The sequence below is a fragment of the Gossypium arboreum genome, chromosome 5 (genome assembly GCF_025698485.1).
Source record: "Gossypium arboreum isolate Shixiya-1 chromosome 5, ASM2569848v2, whole genome shotgun sequence".
Taxonomy (NCBI): Eukaryota; Viridiplantae; Streptophyta; class Magnoliopsida; order Malvales; family Malvaceae; genus Gossypium; species Gossypium arboreum.
In genome coordinates, this window is record NC_069074.1 from 43,579,440 (window position 1) to 43,605,811 (window position 26,372).

The window sequence follows — 26,372 nt, forward strand, 5'->3', positions numbered from 1 at the left end:
GATTATTTGACATGCAACTCCACCTTTTGTTAACATGTACTAACAAGCCATTTAAAATTAGCCTATCATATTTCACCATGTTTCACTTTGATCCCTATTTAATACTTTCTCATACAAATGGGTAAAATTAGAGAATGAAATTTCCACATATGCATGCACACACATAGTAAGCATAGAATATAACAATTAATTATTTTTATGACTCGGTTTAGCGGTCCCAAACCACATTCCGGCTAGGGTCTATTTTGGGCTGTCACAACTCTCCCCACTTAAGAAATTTTCGTCCCGAAAATCTTACCGGTAAATAGGTTTGGATATCGCTCTTTCATAGAATTCTCGGTCTCCCAAGTAGCTTCTTCTATCCCGTGCTTGAGCCATAACACTTTCACTAGCGGAACCCGCTTGTTTCGCAACTCTTTCACTTCTCGTGATAGGATACGAATCGGTTCTTCCTCATAACTCATATTAGCTTGAATTTCAATTTCTGATGGACTAATCACGTGCGATGGATCGGATCTATAGCGTCAAGCATCAAACGTGAAAGACATCGTGAACCTTTTTGAGTTCGGGGGCAAAATCAAGCGATATGCCACCGGACCGACTCGCTCGATATCTCATATGGCCCAATGAACCTCGGGCTCAACTTGCCCTTACTACGAACACGAGTATCTTTTCCAAGGCGATACCTTGAGAAACACTTTATCACCCACGATACTCGATGTCCTTACGCTTGATCCGCGACGACTTCCGACGATCGGAGGCTATCTTCAGACTTTCACGGATTACTTTCACTTTCTGCTCAGCATCCCTAATCAAATCCACCCGAAAATCTTGCTTTCACCGAGCTCACCAAAACAATGGTGTACGGCATTTACGACCGTACAAGGCCTCGTAGGGTGCCATCTTAATACTTGATTGAAAGTCGTTGTTGTGCGAATTCAATCAACGGCAAATACCGCTCCCATGAACCACTAAACTCGAGGACGCAACATCTTAACATATCCTTAAGTATCTGAATTATCCGCCAGATTGACCATCGGTTTGGGGTGAAAGGCGGTCTTGAAATGCAACTTGGTACCCAAAGCTTCTTGCAACTTTTTCCAAAATCGCGAGGTAAATCTCGGATCTCTATCCGACACGATGGAAATAGGCACCCGTGTAATCTCACAACTGAGAAACGTATAATTCGCTAATTTGTCCATTGAAAAATCCGTGCGTCGCGGGGACAAAGTGGGCCGACTTAGTCAATCGATCTACCACGACCCAAACCGCATCCTTCTTACTTGCGACAATGGCAATCCGGATACAAAGTCCATTGTGACTCGATCCCATTTCCACTCGGTATCGTGATTGGTCAAGTAATCCTCAAGGCACCGATGTTCCGCTTTCACTTGTTGACATATTAAACATCTCAAACAAAGTCGGAGATGTCTCGCTTCATACCATGCCACCAAAACCGACGCTTTCAAATCATTGTACATCTTCGTACTCCCGGGTGGATTGCCATTCGGCTACAATGGGCTTCATCTGAATTATCGAAATGAGTTCAATTCTTTGGGACACATGCACCACTTTTGAACCTCAAACAATCGTCATCGTCGATTTGAAACTCGAGTCCTTGTTCGAACACACGCAGCCCGCTTTTGCAACCAACTCGTCGTCGACTTTCGAGCTTCTCGAATTTGGTGTGTCAATAATGGTTTGGCTTTCAATTCAGCCACTAACACACCGTCGGATCGGACAGACAAGTGCACATTCATCGTCGTAAAGTGAATAACGATTTACGACTCAAGGCATCCTCAACCACATTCGCCTTTCCCGGGTGATAGTCAATGATCACTCATAATCCTTTAACATTTCGAGCCAACGTCTTTGTCGCAGATTTAAGTCTCTTTGGGTCATCAAATATTTGAGACTTTGTGATCCGAGTATACATGGCACCTTTCACCAAATAAGTAATGTCGCCAAATCTTTAAGGTGAATACGATGGCGCCAATTCGAGATTATGAGTCGGATAATTTTTCTCATGTGGCTTTAATTGCCTCGACGCATAGGCCACAACTCGACCTTCTTGCATTAATACGCAACCTAACCCAAGTAGAGAGGCATCGCTATAGATGACAAACTCCTTGCTTGGACTCGGGTTGCACTAGAATTGGGGCTTCAATCAAATAAGTTTTCAGTTGATCGAAACTTTTTGGCATTTCTCCGTCCATTCAACTTAACATCCTTTTGGAGTAGCTTCTTCATCTGCGTGGCTATCGTTGAGAAGCCTTTTACAAATCGTCGGTAATAACCTAAGAAGCCCCAAAAAGCTCGAACCTCAAGAATATTTCTGAGGCTTCCAATTAAGTATGGCTGAAATTTTATTCGAATCGACTCGAATACCCGTCAGATACCACATGACCCAAGAAGCTAACCTCTTAACCGTAACTCACACTTGCTGAACTTAGCATATAATTGCTTATCCCGTAAAATTTGCAGCACTAACCGCAGTGTTCAGCATGTTCGGTCTCATTTCTTGAATAGACCAAGATGTCATCAATGAACACGACTACGAATCGATCCAAATATGGTCTAAAGATCCGATTCATTAAATCCATAAATACCGCAGGGCATTAGTGAGCCCAAACGGCATCACTAGGAACTCATAGTGACCATATCTCGCTCAAGGCGCCTTGGGTACGTCCAATCTCGGATTCGCAATTGATAATAGCCCGATCTCAAATCTATTTTCGAGAACACCGAGGCTCCCTTCATTGATCGAACAAGTCATCAATACGTGGCAACGGATATTTGTTCTTTATCGTCGCTTTATTGTCGACGATAGTCGATGCACAACCGCATGGTTCCATCCTTCTTCTTCACGAACAATCTTGGCGCACCCAAGGCGAAAAACTCAAGCGAGCAAAACCTCTATCCACCAATTCTTGCAACCGAGCTTTCAACTCCTTTAATTCCGTTGGTGCCATACGATATGGAGCTATCAAAATTGGAGTGGTACCGGTACCAATTCGATGCCAAATTCTATTTCCCAAACAGTGGTAAACCCGCAATTCTTCTGGGAAAACATCCGGTATTCACAAACCACGGCACAGATTCGGGTTTTTTTTCGATTCCTTGTCATCGAAAGCACGACGCAAGGTACGCTTCGCACCTTTTCTTACATATTTCGGGCCAACATCGCCGATATTACGCTGGCAAGCCCTTTAAGTCCGTAGACTCAACCCGAATTCTTTCATTATTCGCGACCTCAAATCGATAGTCTTGCTCTTGCAATTTACAACCGCATCGTGCATGGTCAACCAATCCAAACCAAGAATAACGTCGAACTCATCGAACGGCAAAAGCATCAAGTCCGCCGAAAACAAGAACCTCGGAACACTAGGGACTTTTCTTGCACACTTTGTTGACAAGCACGTAATGACCCAAGGGTTTGACACCGAATTACAAACTCAGAGACTCAATGGGCAAAGTCTTATCGGATGCTAAGGTTTCACATATATATGAATGAGTAGAACCGTGGTCAATCAAAGCAATCACATTTGTATTGAAAAGAGTGAAAGTACCAGTAATAACATCCGAGAGGCAGATCCTCGCGCGCGCCGATGGCATAAGTCCTAGCAGAGCACGAGCCTCGATCCGATGGTAGCATCTCTAGATCCTCTCTCGACCGCCAACGACATTGCCCATATTTCTAGGTGGCCTACCTCGGCAAGGGTAGCACCGGGTTTGCACTATGACTTACATTCTGCTCATGCATCCTCGGCAATCCTTCATAAAGTGGTCGGCCGATCCACACTTATAGCAGAGCGATCACGAAACCAACAGCTCCCGAATGCCATTTGCCACAATGTGGACACTCCGCCTCTCTCGGCGATCATTTCCACCACCGCGATCGAGGTGACTCGTGTGGTCACAGGGGTCGATCGCGTCCTCGTCTAGAAAAGCCCAAACGCCTCTAGATCGGCTCACATCATCTCAAATCTCTTCGATGCTTGTTGAAGAGACTTTCCGAGGACCTCTTTCGAATTCTCCGGTTCCCACATCACTTTTTGTTTCTCCTTTCTAAGCTCTTCGGCTTTACAAGCTCGCTCAACAAGTACTACGAACTCTCGATCTCGAGGATGCCAACAAACATCCTTATATCATCATTCAGCCCATCCTCAAAGCGCTTACATAATAGCTTCGGACGAAATGCATTCTCGCTGCATCGGCTAAGCCTCACAAATTTTCGTTCGTAGTCAGAATCGACATCGAACCTTGCTTAAGATCAAGGAATTCCTCCACTTTTGGTCGATGAATCTCGATCGATATACTTTTTTCTAACTCGGTTTGAAAGAATTCCCAAGTCACTTGCTCTCTAGGCACCACAAGTCGAGTACTCCACCAATAGTAGGCGGACTCGCGTAGCAAGGAGATGGTACACTTTAAGCACTCATCGGGTGTACAGGATAGCTCATCAAGCACCGGATAGTGTTATCTAACCAAAATTCAGCTCGCTTCGGCATCATCATCATCCGTAGCCTTAAATTCAGTGGCCCCATGTTTTCAATCCTATCGATGGGGCTTACTTGACCTTATTTGGTCAGTCACCGGAGGTATTGTAGGTGCGGGGTTGCATTTGTCGGGAATGGAGGTTGTGGAACAATGTGTTGGTTCGAATGTATTGATTAAACCATTCGCTCATCACACTATAAAAGGCTTGCCTAGCCTCGTCATTAGGATTGCTGGCCATAGGTTGAGAGTCCGCGGCTGTCCCTTGCGCGGCGGAGCAGCGCCACACTCTCCACATCATTAGCTATCGCTTCGGTTGGGATCGGGATCCATTGCTATAAACAAACACAAAGTCAAATTGTCGAAATCACCACACTATCGATTCATCATTTAATGGCATGTATAGCTAGACCCCAAACACATCACGGTAGTCCTAGAATCGACTAAACCGTGGCTCGATACCAATAAAATTGTAACACCCCGAACCCGAGACCATCGCCGTGTCGGACACGAGGGTTAACAAGCCAAGTTCACTTGTTTTGCCCATTCATTTGACATTTCCAGTCAGGCTGGAAAACTGCGTCACTGTCGCCTTTAAAATCATATCTCGAGTTTCAAAACTCGAAACTGGTTTCGTAAATTTTCCTGAATTTAGACTCATATATCCATCCATGGATTTATTTCTAGAATTTTGGTCGGGCCAATTGGTACAGTTTATTAGTTAAAGTCACCCATGTTACAGGGATCGACTGCTCTGACCTTCGCGCGGTATAACTTGAATATCTCTCTGTACAGGGTTTAATGCTGGTGCCGTTTTTTTCTAATGAAACTAGACTCAAAATGAAATCTGTACATATAAGGTATGTCTCCTAATTCTTTTTGGATAATTTATAGTAAATTTTTAAAGTTGCGACAGGGAACCCAGAAACCGTTCTGGCCCTGTCTCACAATAGCTTTAATATCTCTTAACATGTAACTCCTATGACCATTTCGTTTCTTCCATATGAAAATAGACTCATCAAGGTTCATTTAAATAGCTTATTCACTATTTAATTCCATTCCTACGAATTTTGGTGATTTTTCACATTCACGTCACTGCAGCTGGCAGCATCTGTTTTAAGGTAGGTCTTACCTATTTGGTAGTCTCCATGAACCAACTAGTCTTGCCATACATAGGTTCATATATGATCATTTTAACCATGCCAATGGCTGATCATATGACCAACATTCCCATTTCCAAGCCATAGCCACATCATGACACCAAATATATACATACAAACCACAATTAGTCTAAGTCGATACTTCACTTTTACGAGCCATTTTCGCATGGCCGTATATATATACATCACAACATATTCAACCAACAAGGGTAGTCCTATACATGCCATTTCAAAGTTCAACCAAAATTTATACCAAAATAGAGGCGTGGATAGTGTGGATGACTTCGACTTTATTGATCCCGAATCCGATTGCTATCGAGCGAAATCAATAAAACAGAGAGCCAAAGTAACGGGTAAGCATTTTTTATGCTTAGTAAGTCTCAAGGAATATAATCAGCTCTAATTACAGCAATACATTCACATAGCCAAATGCATCATTTCATTAATATACATTCTTACTTCACACTTCATCATTATATACTTTCACAAAGTATCAATCAATTCAATAACTGAAATTCATTAGTCGATTGAGCGAATGTTGCTCAAACATGTCGACTTTCCAATGCACATATAACGTACCTTATCCTTTGGGCTTTTCGAGTGTACTAATTGAATTCATTACAGCAACCAACACTCACCTCCAGCCCAAGATTCTTCGAATATAACCGGATATAATCACGCACAAATGCCTTCGGTCTTAGCCCGGATAGAATAACTCGCATCGAATGCCTTCGGTCTTAGCCCGGATATAGCCACTAGCACAATTGCCTTCGTCTTAACCGGATATAATTTCCAGCATAATTGTCTTCGGGCTTAGCCCGATATCATTCAATTTCTCATGTACACGTACATCAATAATCATTGGACATACATATTTCATTTTCACATTAAAGCTCAAACGCATATATATTCACAAGCATATTCGCCTTCTGGACTTAGCCCGGTATCATTCAATTTCTCATACACACATAAATCAATAATCATACACATCCATACTTCATCTCACATAATTCAAGTAAGGTCACTTCTTGAGGACTTACCTCGGATGTTGTCGAACGGCTTTTTCGGCTATTCGATCACCTTTTCCTTCCCTTGTCCAATTGTGGCCCTCTTAGCTCTTGAGCTAATTCAAACAAATTCAATTTATTAAAACCTCATTGTGCTTGCTTATGGCGAATATGACAAGGAGTTTAAATGGTCATATGGCCACTCTTTAGCTTGAATACACAATGGTCATGCACATTTTATACTACATCAAGCAATTCAATACAATTTATTTGAGCATCAAGGAAAAGCTAAGGCCTTCAATAGGCTACCCAAGGCCGAATATTCATGTACATGTTGAGGTCAATTTTGCACTTAATACCTCACAAAAACAGCATGCATTTTACTAGTTAATGCTTTGCACATTGTGGCCCAAAACTTATAATATAGCATCAAGCACTTATATGTGTGCTAGGTCAATTGTGCTTGCAATTTCACAAGCATTCTTCCACATCTTCTTCTTTAAACCAATATATTCATCACTTACTTCATAGCCAAAACATCATGTGCAAACATATATATACAATATGAGCATGGCCAATTTCAAGGTGTCCATAGCCATCCAAAATACAAATTTTAACTAACATGCAAGAAGCATGAACCATGCTCATGAATGCATCATGGCGAATATGACAATCATGCTCCATTCAACTTCAATCATGGTTAAACACAAAAGAAAACTCAAAATCTTACTCAAGAGTAGACAATCCATCATTGCATGCATCATCATCAAGCTTCACACTTAGCATGCAATGGCTTTATCACCATAACAACTTTGGCCAAATACCATTTCCATGGCATAACAAGGATTTGAGCCATGGCTAACATGCACATCAAATTAGCAACCAAACCATGCATGAAACTCCCAACACAACCTCATACATACCTTAATCTTGATGCAAACTTAGCCAAATCTCCTTCTAGGTCTCTTCCAACCCAAGCATGAAGCAAAAACCTCCCCTTTTCCCTTAGTATTTTCGCCAAGAAGATGAGAAAGGATGAACAAATTTTTCTTTTCTTTCTTTAGGACATTCGCCAAAGTGTTTAGAATGGATGAACAATTTTTTTTCTTTAATGCTAGTCTTTATTTTATGACTTCCTACATACACCACTAGCAAAACATGTTGGAAACATGTTCCTTGCCCATAACCTTGTCATGGCCGCCACTCCTCCTTAGGAAGGGATTATTTGACATGCAACTCCACCTTTTGTTAACATGTACTAACAAGCCATTTAAAATTAGCCTATCATATTTCACCATGTTTCACTTTGATCCCTATTTAATACTTTCTCATACAAATGGGTAAAATTAGAGAATGAAATTTCCACATATGCATGCACACACATAGTAAGCATAGAATATAACAATTAATTATTTTTATGACTCGGTTTAGTGGTCCCGAAACCACATTCCGGCTAGGGTCTATTTTGGGCTGTCACACGGAATTCACATTTACTAAACTTTGCATATAACTGCTTATCTCGCAAAGTCTGTAACACTACTCTCGATGTTCAGCATGCTCAGATTCATCACAGGAATAAATCAAAATCTCATCAATAAACACAACAACAAATCGATCCAAATAAATTCTGAAGATCTGATTCATTAAGTCTATCAAAAAGTAGGTGCATTCGTTAATCTAAAAGGCATAACTAAAAACTCATAATGTCCGTACCTCGTTTGAAAAGCTATTTTCGGCACATCAGAGTCTTTAACTCGCAACTGATAGTAACCCGACCTCAAATCTATCTTTGAAAACACTGTAGCCCTTTTTAATTGGTCAAACAAATCATCAATCTCCAGTAAGGGGTATTTGTTTTTTATTGTTATTTTTTTCAATTGCCTATAGTCTATACACATTCTTATTGTGCATATTTCTTTTTCACAAACAATACAAAAGCACCCCAAAAACTCGGGCGTGCAAATCCTCTATCGTTTAATTCTTACAACTGAGCTTTTAGTTCTTTTAATTCTGTCAGAACCATTCGATACGAAGCTATCGATATTGGAGTAGTTCCCGGCATTAACTCAATACCAAACTCAACCTCTCAAATCGGTGGTAACCTGGTAACTCATCAGGAAACACATATGGATATTTGCACACAACTGGTACTGATTCAATCTTCTTTTCTGTTACTTTAGAATTGAGTACATAAGTAAAATAATCTTCATAACCCTTTTTCATATATTTTCGAGCCAACATCGAAGATATTACTATAGGTAAACCATTCAAATAATCTAATTCAATCCGAATTATTTCATCATTCTGAGATCTTAGATCAATCGGCTTTCATTTGCAGTTTACAATAGCATCGTGCAATGTTAACTAATCCATACCTAGAATTATATCAAATTCATCGAATGGCAACAACATTAGATCGGTCAGAAAACAAAAACCTCGAATCATCAATGGGCAGTTCTTACATACTTTATCCACCAAGACACATCTACTTAAGCGGTTCGATACACTAATCACAAATTCAGTAGACTCTACAAGAAAAGTCTTACTGGATACTAAAGTCTCACATGCATAAGAATGAGTTGATCCTGGATCTATCGATGCAATTACAGTAGTATCGTAACATCTGGAGACGAAGCTTCTTCGTGAGCGCGAATAGCATAAGCTCTAGCAGGTGCTCGAGCTTCAGATCTGACAACCGTGTCTTTAGTCATTTTTTGGTTACCACTCACATTACTCGTGTTTCTAGGTGCTCTACCTCGAGCTGTCGTGTTACTCTGCCTCATATTCTGCACAATCTCTTGTTTAACCAACTCAGGACATTGACGGATGAAATGATCTAATGATCCACATTTGAAACAAGCTCGGTCATTCAATCTACAATTTCCAAGATCTTGTTTACCGCAATGCTAGCACTCAGGTTGATTCGGCCTAATGTTACCAATACTAGCTACTGAGGTAGCTTTCGAACTCACAGGTGGTCTGTCTCGATCACGTCTAGAATAACCCGCAGTAGTCTTTGAAAACGACTAAAATCATCTCGAAATTTCTTTGATACCGACTGAAATGACTTACTCAATAATCTTTTTCGTGAATCTCTAGTTTCAAAGTCAGCTTTTCTTTTCTCTTTCCCAAGTTCCTTAGCGTTACATGCTCGTTCAACAAGCACAACAAACTTTGTTATTTTAAGAATCCCAACTAACAAGCAAATATCTTCATTCAAACCATTTTTAAATCTCATACACATAATTGCTTTAGTCAAGACACATTCTCATGCATATTACTTAATCTCACAAATTCTTGTTCATATTCCGTAACAGACATACGGCCCTGTTTCAGCTCAAGAAACTCTTTGCGTTTCTGATCTATGAATCTCTGACTAATGTACTTCTTTCTAAACTCAGTCTCAAAGAACTCCCAAGTGACTCGTTCTTTCGGAACCACAAATATTAACGTCTTCCACCAATGATACACCGTATCTCTTAGAAGTGAGACAACACATTTATGATATTCGTCAGGAGTCGACATTTCATCAAACACTTGTATTGTATTCTCGAGCTAGAACTCAGCTCTCTCTCAGCATCATCACTAGTAGTAGCACAAAACTCTTCAACCCCATATTTTCTAATTTTATCAACCGGAGGCTTACTCAAATGAATCGAATTCACAACTTGCAGCATAACAAGACTTATGGAGAATTAGGCGGAGGTGGAGGTCGTGGAGTAGCTGGATTAGTTCTAATATACTGAGTGAACCACTTATTCATCATTTGGCAGAAGGCTGGTTTAACCTCTCCCTTGTAGCTACTCGAAACAAGTCTAGAATTAGATTGCCTTGCCCCTTAAGCGGAAGCGGATGCATTACTTTCCACATTATCAGCCACAGCTCGATCGGGATCCATTTGCTTTACAAAAACACATTTTAACTGTAAAAAATCATCACACTATCACAGTGTATATATATGGCATGCATAGCTAGACCCTCACACGCTACGTAGTCCTAGAATCGACTAAACTATAGCTCGAAAACCAATTAAATGTAACACCCCTAACCCATACCTGTCTTTGGAATAGGGCCATTACCGATCAATCACATCATAAAAGTACACATTCATACATTCATAATCAAAGTCCATACACATCAACTATATGGTCCCTTTTAAGATCCCACTAGACCTTAAAACATGATTAGAAGAGGTTCGGGACTAAACCGATAACATTTACAAACTTTGAGGTACTTAGAAAATTTTTAAACATATAAAGGGCCACACGTCTGTATGAATAGGTCGTGTGCCTCACACGGCTACCAAACACGTCCGTGTCACAAGCCATGTAAAAATAGGGCATACATATTGACTTGCACCAAACGGCCAAGGACACGCCCGTGTGCCAAGCCGTCTGAAATCTAAGGGGGTTACTGACTTAGGTCACACAGTTGACCACACGCCCGTGTGTCAAACCCGCGTGCCTTTCGAAACGGCCACACAAGCCCATGTGCCAAGGCTCTGTGGCTCACACAGCCAATAGACATGCCCGTGTGTCTAGGCCGTGTCAAAACTGTAGGGTATACTGACTTTAATTCGAAGGGTACCCCAGGGGATACACAGTCGTGTAACATGACCACACACACGGCTGAGATACATGCCCGTGTCTCTGCCCATGTGGACAAAAATAGGTCATTTGCAAAGCCAATTTGCCACCCTATATTCATGTACACAAAGCAACCAATTTGAAACCATTACAACACATAAATAGGCAACCAAACATACCAATTCATACACATATCATGCCATCTATACACAACCATTTTAACTATCCAATTCCACAATCAAAACCTACCAAATCTTTATACCAAAATTATTAAACTTACATAACATCTACATACATCCTATCATCACATTTTCCCCTATTTCATGTCACATAATTAAGCCACACACAAGGCATCATATACATTACTTAATTAACTTATCCAACACATTATTTAGGCCAACTCAAAAGACCAATATATACAACATTTCCAACACAAAAGTAAGTTAAATCTCATGACTTAAATCTTAACAAGAAACATATCATCAATTCTCTAGCCTATACATTCCATATACCATATTTACAAAGATTCAAAAATTATTTTCCAAACTCTGATTTGTGGTCTCAAAACCACTGTTCTAATTTAATGAAAATCGGGCTGTTACAACTCTCCTCCCTCAGAGGTTTTCGTCCCCAAAGATCTTACCAGTGAATAGGTTTGGATATTGCTTTATCATAACATCCTCAGGTATCTGAATAAACTTCTCGAATTGACCATCCATCTGTGGGTCAAAAGGGGTACCGAAATGCAGCTTCGTACCTAATGCATCTTGTAGTTTCTTCCAAAATCGCGATGTAAATCTCAAATCTCTATCTTAAAGAATAGAAACAGGTATGCCATATAATTTTACAAACTCAGAGATATACAACTCAGCAAGCTTTTCAATTGAATAATCTATACAGACAGAAATGAAATGAGCTAATTCTTTCAACCGGTTAACAATAGCCCAAATTGCATCTTTCTTACTCGGAGATAAGGGTAAACCCAAAACAAAATCCATAGTCACTCTATCTTATTTTCACTCGGGAATCATAATCGGCTGCAATAAACTAGATGGTACCTGGTGCTTAGCTTTGACTTGTTGACAAATTAAACATTTCAAAACAAATTCTGAGATATCACGCTTCATACAAGGCCACCAGTAAAACTGTTTCAAATCATTATACATTTTTGTACTTCCCGGATGAACAGATAAATGGCTACTATGTCCTTCGTTCAAAATCATCTAAATTAAATCTAAATTTCTCGGAACACATATTCGACCTCTACATCTTAAACAGTCATCTGAATCAACTTGAAACTCTGAATCAAGGTTCAAATCACCTTGAGCTCATTTTGCTAACATTTCATTATCAACTTTCTGAGCTTTACAAATATGTTGTATAAACAATGGTTTCGCTTTCAACTCAGCTGCAATCGAGCCATCATCAGACAAGGTCAATTGAGTATTCATTGCATGCAAAGCAAACAAAGATTTCTGACTTAATGCATCAGCAACAACATTTGCTTTTCCCAAATGATGGTCAATCACTAGCTCGTAGTCTTTTAACAATTCTAGCCATCTCTGCTATCGTAAATTCAAATCTTTCTGAATCATCAGATATTTCAAACTCTTGTGATCTGAATAAACATGACATTTAGCTCCTAACAGATAGTGGCACCAAATCCTCAATGCAAACACGATAGCTGCTAATTTCAAATGGTGCGTCGGGTAATTCTTTTCATCGGACTTTAATTGTCTCGAGGCATAAGCTACAACTTTGCCTTCCTCCATCAAAACACAACCAAGTCGTTCAACGATGCTTCACTATATATAAAAAATTCTTTACCTGATTCCGGCTGCACTAACGTTGGAGCTTCAGTCAATAGGGCTTTCAACTGATCAAAACTTTTCTGGCACTTATTTGACCACTCAAACTTAACATCTTTTGAAGCAGTCTTGTCAACAGAGTCGTAATCATCGAAAAGCCTTTTACAAACCGTTGGTAATAACCAGCTAGTCCCAGGAAACTGCAGACTTCAGATACATTTCTCGGAGGCGTCCAATCCATTATTGTAGAAATCTTGTTCAGGTTGACTCGGATACCTGATGTTGACACAATATGTCCCAGAAAACTAAGTTTATGCAACCAGAATTCACATTTACTAAACTTTGCATATAACTACCTATCTCGCAAAGTCTGTAACACTACTCTCGATGTTCAGCATGCTCAGATTCATCACGGGAATAAATCAAAATCTCATCAATAAACACAACAACAAATCGATCCAAATACATTCTGAAGATCTGATTCATTAGGTCTACAAAAAAGCAGGTGCATTCGTTAATCTAAAAGGCATAACTAAAAACTCATAATGTCCGTACCTCATTCGAAAAGTTATTTTCGGCACATCGGAGTCTTTAACTCGCAACTGATAGTAACCAGACCTCAAATCTATCTTTAAAAACACTGTAGGCTTTTTTAATTGGTCAAAAAAATTATCAATCCGCAGTAAAGGGTATTTCTTTTTTATCGTCATTTTGTTCAATTGCCTATAGTCTATACACGTTCTTATCGTGTCATCTTTCTTTTTCACAAACAATACGGGAGCACCCAAAAAACTCGGGCGTGCAAATCCTCTATCGTTTAATTCTTACAACTGAGCTTTTAGTTCTTTTAATTCTGTCAGAACCATTCGATACGAAGCTATCGATATTGGAGTAGTTCCCGGCATTAACTCAATACCAAACTCAACCTCTCAAATCGGTGGTAAACCTGGTAACTCATCAGGAAACACATCTGGATATTTGCACACAACTGGTACTGATTCAATCTTCTTTTCTATTACTTTAGAATTGAGTACATAAGTAAAGTAAGCTTCATAACCCTTTTTCATATATTTTCGAGCCAACATCGAAGATATTACTATAGGTAAACCATTCAAATCATCTGATTCAATCCGAATTATTTCATCATTCTGACATCTCAGATCAATCGTCTTTCATTTGCAATTTACAATAGCATCGTGCAATTTAACTAATCCATACCCAGAATTATATCAAATTCATTGAATAGAACAACATTAGGTCGGTCAGAAAACAAAAAACTCGAATCATCAATAGGCAGTTCTTACATACTTTATCCACTAAGACACATCTACCTAAGGGGTTCGATACACTAATCACAAATTTAGTAGACTCTACAAGCAAATTCTAACTGGATACTAAAGTCTCACATGCATAAGAATGAGTTGATCCTGGATCTATCAATGCAATTATAGTAGAATCGTAACATCTGGAGACGAAGCTTCTTCGTGAGCGCGAATAGCATAAGCTCTGGCAGGTGCTCGAGCTTCAGATCTTATAGCCATGTCTTTAGTCATTTTTTGGCTACCACTCACATTACCCATGTTTCTAAGTGCTCTACCTCGATCTGTCGTGTTACTCGGCCTCGTATTCTGCACTATCTCTTACTTAACCAACTCAGGACATTGACGGATGAAATGATCTAATGATCCACATTTGAAACAAACTCGGTCATTCAATCTACAATTTCCAAGATCTTGTTTACCGCAATGCTAGCACTCAGGTTGATTCGGCCTAATGTTACCAATACTAGCTACTGAGGTAGGTTTCAAACTCACAGGTGGTCCGTCTCTATCACGTTTAGAATAACCCGCAGTAGTCATTGAAAATGACTAAAACATCTCAAAATTTCTTTGATACCGACTGAAATGACTTACTCGATAATATTTTTCACGAATCTCTAGTTTCAAAGTCAGCTTTTCTTTTCTCTTTCCCAAGTTCCTTAGCTTTACATACTCGTTCAACAAGCACAACAAACTTTTTATTTCAAGAATCCCAACTAACAAGCAGATATCTACATTCAAACCATATTTAAATCTCATACACATAATTACTTCAGTCGAGACACATTCTTGTGCATATTGACTTAATCTCACAAATTCTTGTTCATATTCCGTAACAGACATACGACCCTATTTCAGCTCAAGAAACCCTTTGCGTTTCTGATCTATGAATCTCTGACTAATGTACTTCTTTCTGAGCTCAGTCTTAAAGAACTCCCAAGTGACTCATTCTTTTGGAACCACAAATATTAACGTTTTCCCCCAATGATACACCGTATCTCTTAGAAGTGAGACAGCACATTTAAGATATTCATCAGGAGTCGACTTTTCATCAAATACTTGTATTGTATTCTCGAGGCAGAACCCAGCTCTCTCTCTCAGCATCATCACTAGTAGTAGCACAAAACTCTTCAACCCCATAATTTCTAATTTTATCAACCGGAGGCTTACTCAAATGAATCGAATTCACAACTTGTGGCATAACAGGACTTATAGAGAATTAGGCGAAGGTGGAGGTCGTGGAGCAGCCGGATTAGTTCTAATATACTGAGCGAACCACTCATTCATCATTTAGAAGAAGGCTGGTTTAGCCTCTCCCTTGTAGCTACTCGAAACAAGTCTAGAATTAGATTGCCCTGCCCCTTAAACGAAAGCGGATGCATTACTTTCCACATCATCAGCCACAACTCGATCGGGATCTATTTACTTCACAAAAACACTTTTTAACTGTCAAAAATCATCACACTATCACAATGTGTATATATATGGCATGCATAGCTAGACCTTCACACGCTACGTAGTCCTAGAATCGACTAAACTATAGCTCTAAAACCAATTAAATGTAACACCCCTATCCCGTATCCGTCGATGGAATAGGGCCATTACCGATCAATCACATCATAAAAGTACACATTCATACATTCATAATCAAAGTCCATACATATCAACCATATTGTCCCTTCTAAGATCACATAGACCTTAAAAAATGATTAGAAGAGGTTCGAGACTAAACCGATAACATTTACAAACTTTGAGGTATTTAGAAAATTTTCAAACATATAAAGGGTCACACGCCTGTATGAATAGGTCGTGTGCCTCACACGACTACCAGACACGCCCGTGTCACAAGCCATGTAAAAACAGGGCATACATACTGACTTGCACCACACGGCCAAGGACACGCCCGTGTGCCAAGCTGTGTGAAATCTAAGGGGGTTACTGACTTGGGTCACACGGTTGACCACACGCCCATGTGTCAAACCCGTGTGCCTTTCAAAATGGCCACACACGCCCATGTGCCAAGGCTCTGTAGCTCACACGGCCAATAGACAAACCCCTGTGTCTAGGCCGTGTCAAAACTGTATGGGATACTGACTTTAATTCGAAGGGTACCCCAGGGGATACACAGTCGTGTAACATGACCGTGTATCACACACGGCTGGGATACATGCCCGTGTCTTTGCCCGAGTGGACAAAAATAGGTCATTTGCAAAGCCAATTTTCCACCCTATATTCATGTACACAAAGCAACCAATTTGAAACCATTACAACACATAAAATAGGCAACCAAACATACCAATTTATACACATATCATGCCATCTATACACAACCATTTTAACTATCCAATTCCACAATCAAAACCTACCAAATCTTTATACCAAAATTATTAAACTTACATAACATCTACATGCATCCTATCATCACATTTTCCCCTATTTCATGTCACATAATTAAGCCACACATAAGGCATCATATACATTACTTAATTAACTTATCCAACACATTATTTAGGCCAACTCAAAAGACCAATATATACAACATTTCCAACCCAAAAGTAAGCTAAATCTCGTGGCTCAAATCTTAACAAGAAACATATCATCAATTCTCTAGCCTATACATTCCATATACCATATTTACAAAGATTCAAAAATTATTTTCCAAACTCTGATTTGTGGTCTCAAAACCACTGTTCTAATTTAACGAAAATCGGGCTGTTACAACTCTCCTCCCTTAGGGATTTTCGTCCCCAAAGATTTTACAAGTGAATAGGTTTGGATATTGCTTTATCATAACATCCTCAGGTATCTGAATAAACCGCTCGAATTGACCATCCATTTGTGGGTGAAAAGAGGTATCAAAATGTAGCTTCGTACCTGATGCATCTTGTAGTTTCTTCCAAAATCGCGATGTAAATCTCAAATCTCTATCTAAAAGAATAGAAACAGGTACTCCATGTAATTTTACAAACCCAGAGATATACAACTCAGGAAGCTTGTCAAGCGAATAATCTGTACACACAGAAATAAAATGAGCTGATTTTTTCAACCGGTTAACAACAGCCCAAATTGCAACTTTCTTACTCGGAGATAAGGGTAAACCCGAAACAAAATCCATAGTCACTCTATCTCGTTTTCACTCGGGAATCATAATCGGCTGCAATAAACTAGATGGTACCTGATGCTTAGCTTTGACTTTTTGACAAATTAAACATTTTGAAACAAATTCTGAGATATCACGCTTCATACAAGGCCACCAATAAAACTGTTTCAAATCATTACACATTTTCGTACTTCCTAGATGAACAGATAAACGGCTACTATGTGCTTCGTTCAAAATCATCTGAATTAAATCTGAATTTCTCGGAACACATATTCCACCTCTGAATCTTAAATAGTCATCTGAATCAACTTGAAACTCTGAATCAAGGTTCGAATCACATTGAGCTCATTTTGCTAACATTTCATTATCAACTTTCTGAGCTTTACAAATCTATTGTATAAACAACAGTTTCGCTTTCAACTCAGCTGCAATCGAGCCATCATCAGACAAGGTCAATTGAGTATTCATTGCATGCAAAGCAAACAAAGATTTCTAACTTAAAGCTTCCGCAACAACATTTACTTTTCCCAAATGATAGTCAATCACTAGCTCGTAGTCTTTTAACAATTCTAACCATCTCTCAAATTGAAATCTTTCTGAATCATCAGATATTTCAAACTCTTGTGATCTGAATAAACATGACATTTAGCTCCGAACAGATAGTGGCACCAAATCTTCAACACAAACACGATAGCTGCTAATTTCAAATGGTACGTCGGGTAATTCTTTTCATTGGACTTTAATTGTCTCGAGGCATAAGCTAGAACTTTGCCTTCCTCCATCAAAACACAACCAAGTCGTTCAACGATGCTTCACTATATATAAAAAATTCTTTACCTGATTCCGGCTGCACTAACGTTGGAGCTTCAGTCAATAGGGCTTTCAACTGATCAAAACTTTTCTGGCACTTATTTGACCACTAAAACTTAACATCTTTTTGAAGTAGTCTCGTCAACGGAGTCGCAATCATCGAAAAGCCTTTTACAAACCTTCGGTAATAACCGGCTAGTCCCAGGAAACTGCAGACTTCGGATACATTTCTCGGAGGCTTCCAATCCATTATTGTAGAAATCTTGTTCAGATCGACTCGGATACCTAATGCTGACACAATATGTCCCAGAAAACTAACTTTACGCAACCAAAATTCACATTTGCTAAACTTTGCATATAACTACTTATCTTGCAAAGTCTGTAACACTACTCTCGATGTTCAGCATGCTCGGATTCATCACGGGAATAAATCAAAATCTCATCAATAAACACAACAACAAATCGATCCAAATTCAGTCTGAAGATCCGATTCATTAGGTCTATAAAAAAGCAGGTGCATTCGTTATTCTAAAAGGCATATCTAAAAACTCATAATGTCCGTACCTCGTTCGAAAAGCTGTTTTCAGCACATCGGAGTCTTTAACTCGCAACTGATAGTAACCCAACCTCAAATCTATCTTTGAAAACACTGTAGCCCTTTTTAATTGGTCAAACAAATCATCAATCCGCAGTAAAAGGTATTTATTTTTTATCGTCATTTTGTTCAATTGCCTATAGTCTATACACATTCTTATCGTGTTATCTTTCTTTTTTCACAAATAATACGGGAGCACCCCAAAAACTCGGGCGTGCAAATCCTCTATTGTTTAATTCTTACAACTGAGCTTTTAGTTCTTTTAATTCTGTCAGAACCATTCGATACGAACCTATCGATATTGGAGTAGTTCCCAGCATTAACTCAATACCAAATTCAACCTCTCAAATCAGTGGTAAACCTGGTAACTCATCAAGAAACACATCTGGATATTTGCACACAACTGGTACTGATTCAATTTTCTTTTCTGTTACTTTAGAATTGAGTACATAAGTAAACTAAGCTTCATAACCCTCTTTCATATATTTTTGAGCCAACATCGAAGATATTACTACAGGTAAACCATTCAAATCATCTGATTCAATCCGAATTACTTCATCATTCTGACATCTCAGATCAATCGTCTTTCATTTGCAGTTTCCAATAGCATCATGCAATGTTAACTAATCCATACCCAAAATTATATCAAATTCATCGAATGGCAACAATATTAGATCGGTTGGAAAACAAAAACCTCGAATCATCAATGGGTAGTTCTTACATACTTTATCCACCAAGACACATCTACCTAAGGGGTTCGATACACTAATCACAAATTCAGTAGACTCTACAAGCAACGTCTTACTGGATACTAAAGTCTCACATACATAAGAATGAGTTCATCCTGGATCTATCAATGCAATTACAGTAGTATCGTAACATCTGGAGATGAAGCTTCTTCGCGAGCTCGAATAGCATAAGCTCTGGTAGGTGCTCGAGCTTCAGATCTTACAGTCATGTCTTTATTCATTTTTTGGCTACCACTCACATTACCCGTGTTTCTAGGTGCTCTACCTCAAGCTGTCATGTTACTCGGCCTCATATTCTGCACTATCTCTTACTTAACCAACTCAGGACATTGACGGATGAAATGATCTAATGATCCACATTTGAAACAAGCTCGGTCATTCAATCTACAATTGACAGGATGTTGTTTACCGCAATGCTAGCACTCAGATTGATTCGGCCTAATGTTACCAATACTAGCTACTAAGGTAGCTTTCGAACTCACAGGTGGTCTATCTCGATCACGTCTAGAATAACCTGCAGTAGTCTTTGAAAATGACTAAAATCATCTCGAAATTTCTTTGATACCGACTGAAATGACTTACTCGATAATCTTTTTTGCGAATCTCTAGTTTCAAAGTCAGCTTTTCTTTTCTCTTTCCCAAGTTCCTTAGCTTTACATGCTCGTTCAACGAGCACAACAAACTCTTTTATTTCAAGAATCCCAACTAACAAGCAGATATCTTCATTCAAACCATCTTTAAATCTCATACACATAATTGCTTCAGTCGAGACACATTCTCGTGCATATTGACTTAATCTCACAAATTCTTGTTCATATTCCGTAACAGACATACGACACTGTTTCAACTCAAGAAACTCTTTGCGTTTCTGATCTATGAATCTCTGACTAATATACTTCATTCTAAACGCAGTCTAAAAGAACTCCCAAGTGACTCGTTCTTTCGGAACCACAAATATTAACGTTTTCCATCAATGATACACCATATCTCTTAGAAGTGAGACAACACATTTAAGATGTTCATCAGGAGTCGACATTTCATCAAACACTTGTATTGTATTCTCGAGCCAGAACTCAGCTCTCTCTCAGTATCATCACTAGTAGTAGCACAAAACTCTTCAACCTATATTTTCTAATTTTATCAACCGGAGGCTTACTCAAATGAATCGAATTCACAACTTGTGGCATAACAGGACTTACAAAGAATTAGGCGAAGGTGGAGGTCGTGGAGCAGCCGGATTAGTTCTAATATACTGAGTGAACCACTCATTCATCATTTGGAAGAAGGCTGGTTTAGCCTCTTCCTTGTAGCTACTCGAAACAAGTCAAAAATTAGATTGCCCTGCCCCTTAAGCGGATGCGGATGCATTACTTTCCACATCTTCGTCCACAGCTCGATCGGGATCTATTTACTATACAAAAACCCTTTTTAACTGTCATAAATCATCACACTATCACAGTGTATATATATATGGCATGCATAGCTAGACTCTCATACGCTACGTAGTCTTAGAATCAACTAAACTATAGCTCTAAAACCAATTAAATGTAACACCCCTAACCCGTATCCGTCGATGGAATAGGGCCATTACCGATCAATCACATTATAAAAGTACACATTCATACATTCATAATCAAAGTCTATACATATCAACCATATTGTCCCTTTTAAGATCCCACTAGATCTTAAAACATGATTAGAAAAGGTTCGGGACTAAACCGATAACATTTAAAAACTTTGAGGTACTTAGAAAATTTTCAAACATATAAAAGGTCACACACCTGTATGAATAGGTCGTGTGCCTCACATGGCTACCAGACATGCCCGTGTCACAAGCCATGTAAAAATAAGGCATACATACTGACTTGCACCACACGGCCAACCACACACCCGTGTGCCAAGCCGTGTACCAAGCCGTGTGAAATCTAAGCCATGTGCGAAGGCTCTGTGGCTCACACGGCCAATAGACACACCCGTGTGTCTAGGCCGTGTCAAAACTGTAGGGTATACTGACTTTAATTCGAAGGGTACCCCAGTAGATCTACAGTCGTATAACATGACCGTGTATCGCACACGGCTGAGACACATGCCCGTGTCTCTGCCCGTGTGGACAAAAATAGGTCATTTGCAAAGCCAATTTGCCACCCAATATTCATGTACACAAAGCAACCAATTTGAAACCATTACAACACATAAATAGGCAACCAAACATACCAATTCATACACATATCATGCCATCTATACACAACCATTTTAACTACCCAATTCCACAATCAAAGCCTACCAAATCTTTATACCAAAATTATTAAACTTACATAACATCTACATGCATCCTATCATCACATTTTCCCCTATTTCATGTCACATAATTAAGCCACACACAAGGCATCATATACATTACATAACTAACTTATCCAACACATTATTTAGGCCAACTCAAAAGACCAATATAGACAACATTTCCAACTTAAAAGTAAGCCAAATCTCAAGGCTTAAATCTTAACACAAAACATATCATCAATTCTCTAGCCTATACATGCTATATACCATATTTACAAAGATTCAAAAATACCAACAAGTAGTCGATAGTGTAATGATGATTTCTGATCATCCCCGATATCCGAGCTAGCTTCAATGATCTATAAAACATGGAAAGAACACACAAAGTAAGCTTTATAAGCTTAGTAAGCCATATACAAAAAAAAAGCTATCATATAAACATATTCATATCAATTCAAATATATTAAATATAGCTTAACACATTCAATTATGCAAACCTTTCCATTGTACACATATTCAATATTATATTTGAATCCATCAAATAAGTAATTCATGTATAAATACATATAAATACACAAACCTTTCTCGATGCATAATTATTCACATTCACATGTAAGTTCATCAATTACTTCTCATCTCAATGTTCATATGAATCTTATACGTACTTGAATCACTTAGCTCATTCACATAATCTTTCTCAACTTGACTTTGCCAGTTGAACAATTTGGAATCATTAAGGATACTCAGAAATCACATAAGCTCGTACAATGCCATATCCCAGATATGGTCTTACATGTAAATACGTATCGATGCCACTATCCCAAGACAAGGTCTTACACGAAATCATAATACGATGCCAATGTCCCAGACATGGTCTTACACACAATCTCAATACAATACCAATGTCCCAGACATGGTCTTACATGTAATCACATCTCGATAACCTAATGTCATGGCATTCGTATCCTGTGCTATTCCTAAGGTTCGTACGGGACTTTCGGATATCAAAACTTATTCGTTCCTTGCTCGTAATTACTTATTCAATATTCACAACAATCCAATAACAAGTAAACACATATAATTTAATTTAATTGTATTTATTTGCATATGAACTTACCTCGGAAATTAGAATGGCTAAACGAGTCAATTATTCTACAACCTTCGACTTTCCCCGATCTAATTTCGATTTCTTTCGTTCTTGATCTATATAAATTTAGATTTCACTAATGTAATCACACATTTATTCATTTCAATCCACAAACACATAATTAGGGCATTTTACACTTTAGCCCATGAAATTTCACATTTTGACATTTTAGTCTCTATTTCATAAAATCACAAAATACTCATAATTTCACATTTCTCATGCTTAGCCAAATTTTCATATAGTCTCTAGCAGCCCATAACTTTCATTTATTTCATATTTTAACCTTCAATTTCTCATTTTCACAAGTTAGCCCATAATAATCAAATTCTTCAAAAATCCCAATAGAAAACATATTAACACATATCTCAATAGAAAACATATTAACATATATCTTTCATTTTTCATCAATTAAAAACGCAAAACTCATGGATTCATCCATGGCATATCTCAAAATCATCATCAAATTCAAAAATTCAAGTATGGGCTAGCTAGAGTACTAAGAACAATCACAAAAACATAGAAATCATCAAAAATGGATCAAAAATCGCACACAAATTATCCAAGATAAGTGCCGAATGTTTGAAGGCTTAGAAACCCTGTTTCGTTTGCTGATTTCGGTTGAATATGGTGATAATGAAGCCAAATTTTGGTTTTCTTTTGTTAATAATAACTTTAATAACTAAATTACTAATTTATCCTTTGTAAAAACTATTATAAAATACATAATATAAGGCCATTAATGTCCATTAACCTTATCAATGGCATAATAACATCATAAGGACCTCCCGAAATTAGCACTTAAACAATAAAATTAGCACACGAAACTTTCACACATACATAATCACATTTTTTAAACACATAAATTAATATAAAAATTATTTTATGAGCTCAGATTTGTGGTCTCGAAACACTGATTCGATTTAACTAAAATCGGGCTATTACATACATGCCGTGTCACTGATTGCCACCAAGTATATGTTTCTCCTTACAACAGAGAAACAACACAAATTACACTTTTACATGGGTTGTATTCAAGTTGTTGCAAGATGTGTTTAGTGGATTCAATCCAAACTTCAGCTGTTGATGGATCAACTCTTTTCAACCCTAAGAATTCGGTCACACAATATCTACGTAACACTTTTATCAGAGCCCAACGAACAATAGGTGTAGAGCCCGTAGCGGATGTAGTTCCCACAACACGCTGAAGAGCATTAGCTATAGCTTGAAGTAAATGTGAGTCACCTCCTCCCTCAGTATTACCTCGCTCAACGTTAAGTTGTTGAGCACTAACTGGATTAACATTCGGTGTTACGTATTCGGTTCATTCTAATTCAAATAAAACATCATCTTCGATATACATCTCTTGATTAACATCATTATTATAGTCATCTAACATTTTCAACTATAAAACAAAAACAAAAATATCAGCATCCAAATCTCGACTCAACTATGGTATGTACCTCTAGACTCAATTCTAAGCTTAATTTAGTCTGAGAATCGACTAAACCTATAAGCTCTGATACCACTAAATGTAACACCCTTAACCCGTATCCTTCATCAAAATAGGGTTTTGGAGCATTAACGAATAAACGTAATCTAAATCATTCATTTCAAAACGTTTCAATAATCATAACATAATCCATCATTAAACATGTTTATCATCCATTATTCAAGCCCTTGAGGCCTTAGAATTACTTTAGAAATGATTTAGGACTAAATTGGGAACATTTCAAAATTTTAGGAAAAAGTTAAAAAAATTCAACTGCAAGGGTCACACACCTGTGTAGCCAGGCCGTGTAACTCTCTGACTTGGGTCATACACCCATGTATGTTGCCTGTGTGTGACACATGCCCATGTGTGTTGCCCGTGTGTGACACACGCCCGTGTGGCCAGGTCGTGTACACCCAAGAGTACCTTCAAACTCAAGTTTACCAATTCCTACTTGCTGGAGCATTAAGCAACTGAAAAACCATTTATTTAACCTATTCAAACCACAATCAAACATACTCAAAACATGCCAAAACAATCGTCCTAGGTGCCTAACCAATTACCCTCATTGGTACCACAAGTTATATTATCAAAATATATCATCCATGCATCATTCAAATCAAGGCTTTAAACATGCCAAAATCAATCAATTTAGCCTAGCTTATAACCGCCTAACACATCAAACTTAAAATTCACATATAAGAACAAGTCTTGGTTCAAACCAAGATGCCAATTTATGGCTTCAAACACAAACATATACTATATATACTCAAACCAACATTATACTTTAACTCAATTACAAACCATTCACAAAATAATTATCAACTTAAGACATCTTAGGTAAATGCCATCACAAAAGGTAAACCTCACCACATTGAAGATCGGGATTGTTGTTGGATGCTAAGTCGGTGATCAAAAGAGAAGTACCTAACCTGCGCACGGAAAACAAATCCATTCGCTGAGTAAAACTCAGTGATATTTTTATAATCTAAACAATTAAAGACATAACGATACAAGAATGCATAATTTGAATTATACTAACATACTATTGTCTAAGCTTACAATTACCAATTACCATCATTTCAAATTCATGCATATTTCCATATCATTTCATACTATACTAAATTTTCACATGCTATCATATTTGATTTTTTTAACAAATATCTCAATTCACATTACTTGCTACATAAATAACTTTTCACAAACCAATCCACATTTCATTTCAACAATAGCATTATCCATCCCATATTCCATTCATGAGTACACAACTCGTATATTCCATTTGTTCACAACGTATTTAACATTTCATTTTCAATTCACTATCTCATTTCCATTTCAAATACCATGCCATTTCAATATCAATTATAGAACTTTATTAATTATTTACCCCTATTAACACAACTCGGACTCAGACAGATATACAGATCCAACCAATACACCAGTTTGGCACCTAGTGCCTCATCAGATAAATCTGAAGAAATAACTACACCCAGCGCTATATAAATTCACACCCAATGTCTCATCATTTAAACCAAAGCAAATTGGCACCCAGTGCCTCATCGACTCAAAGTCGAAGAAATCTCTGAACTCTTTCTATCCTATGGCATGCCATCCATATCTAACTCAAGTCGATACAGTTAATAGGGTTTCATTTCACTTTTCAAATACAACCAACATCGAATTCTCATATTTGCACATTATCAAATTAACACATATATTCATTTTAATTCAAATAATCAATACATTCATAATATATATACCAATTCAATCCATTTCAATCACTTATAATTTCAATTCACTATCAAAGTGTCAAAATACTAACCTC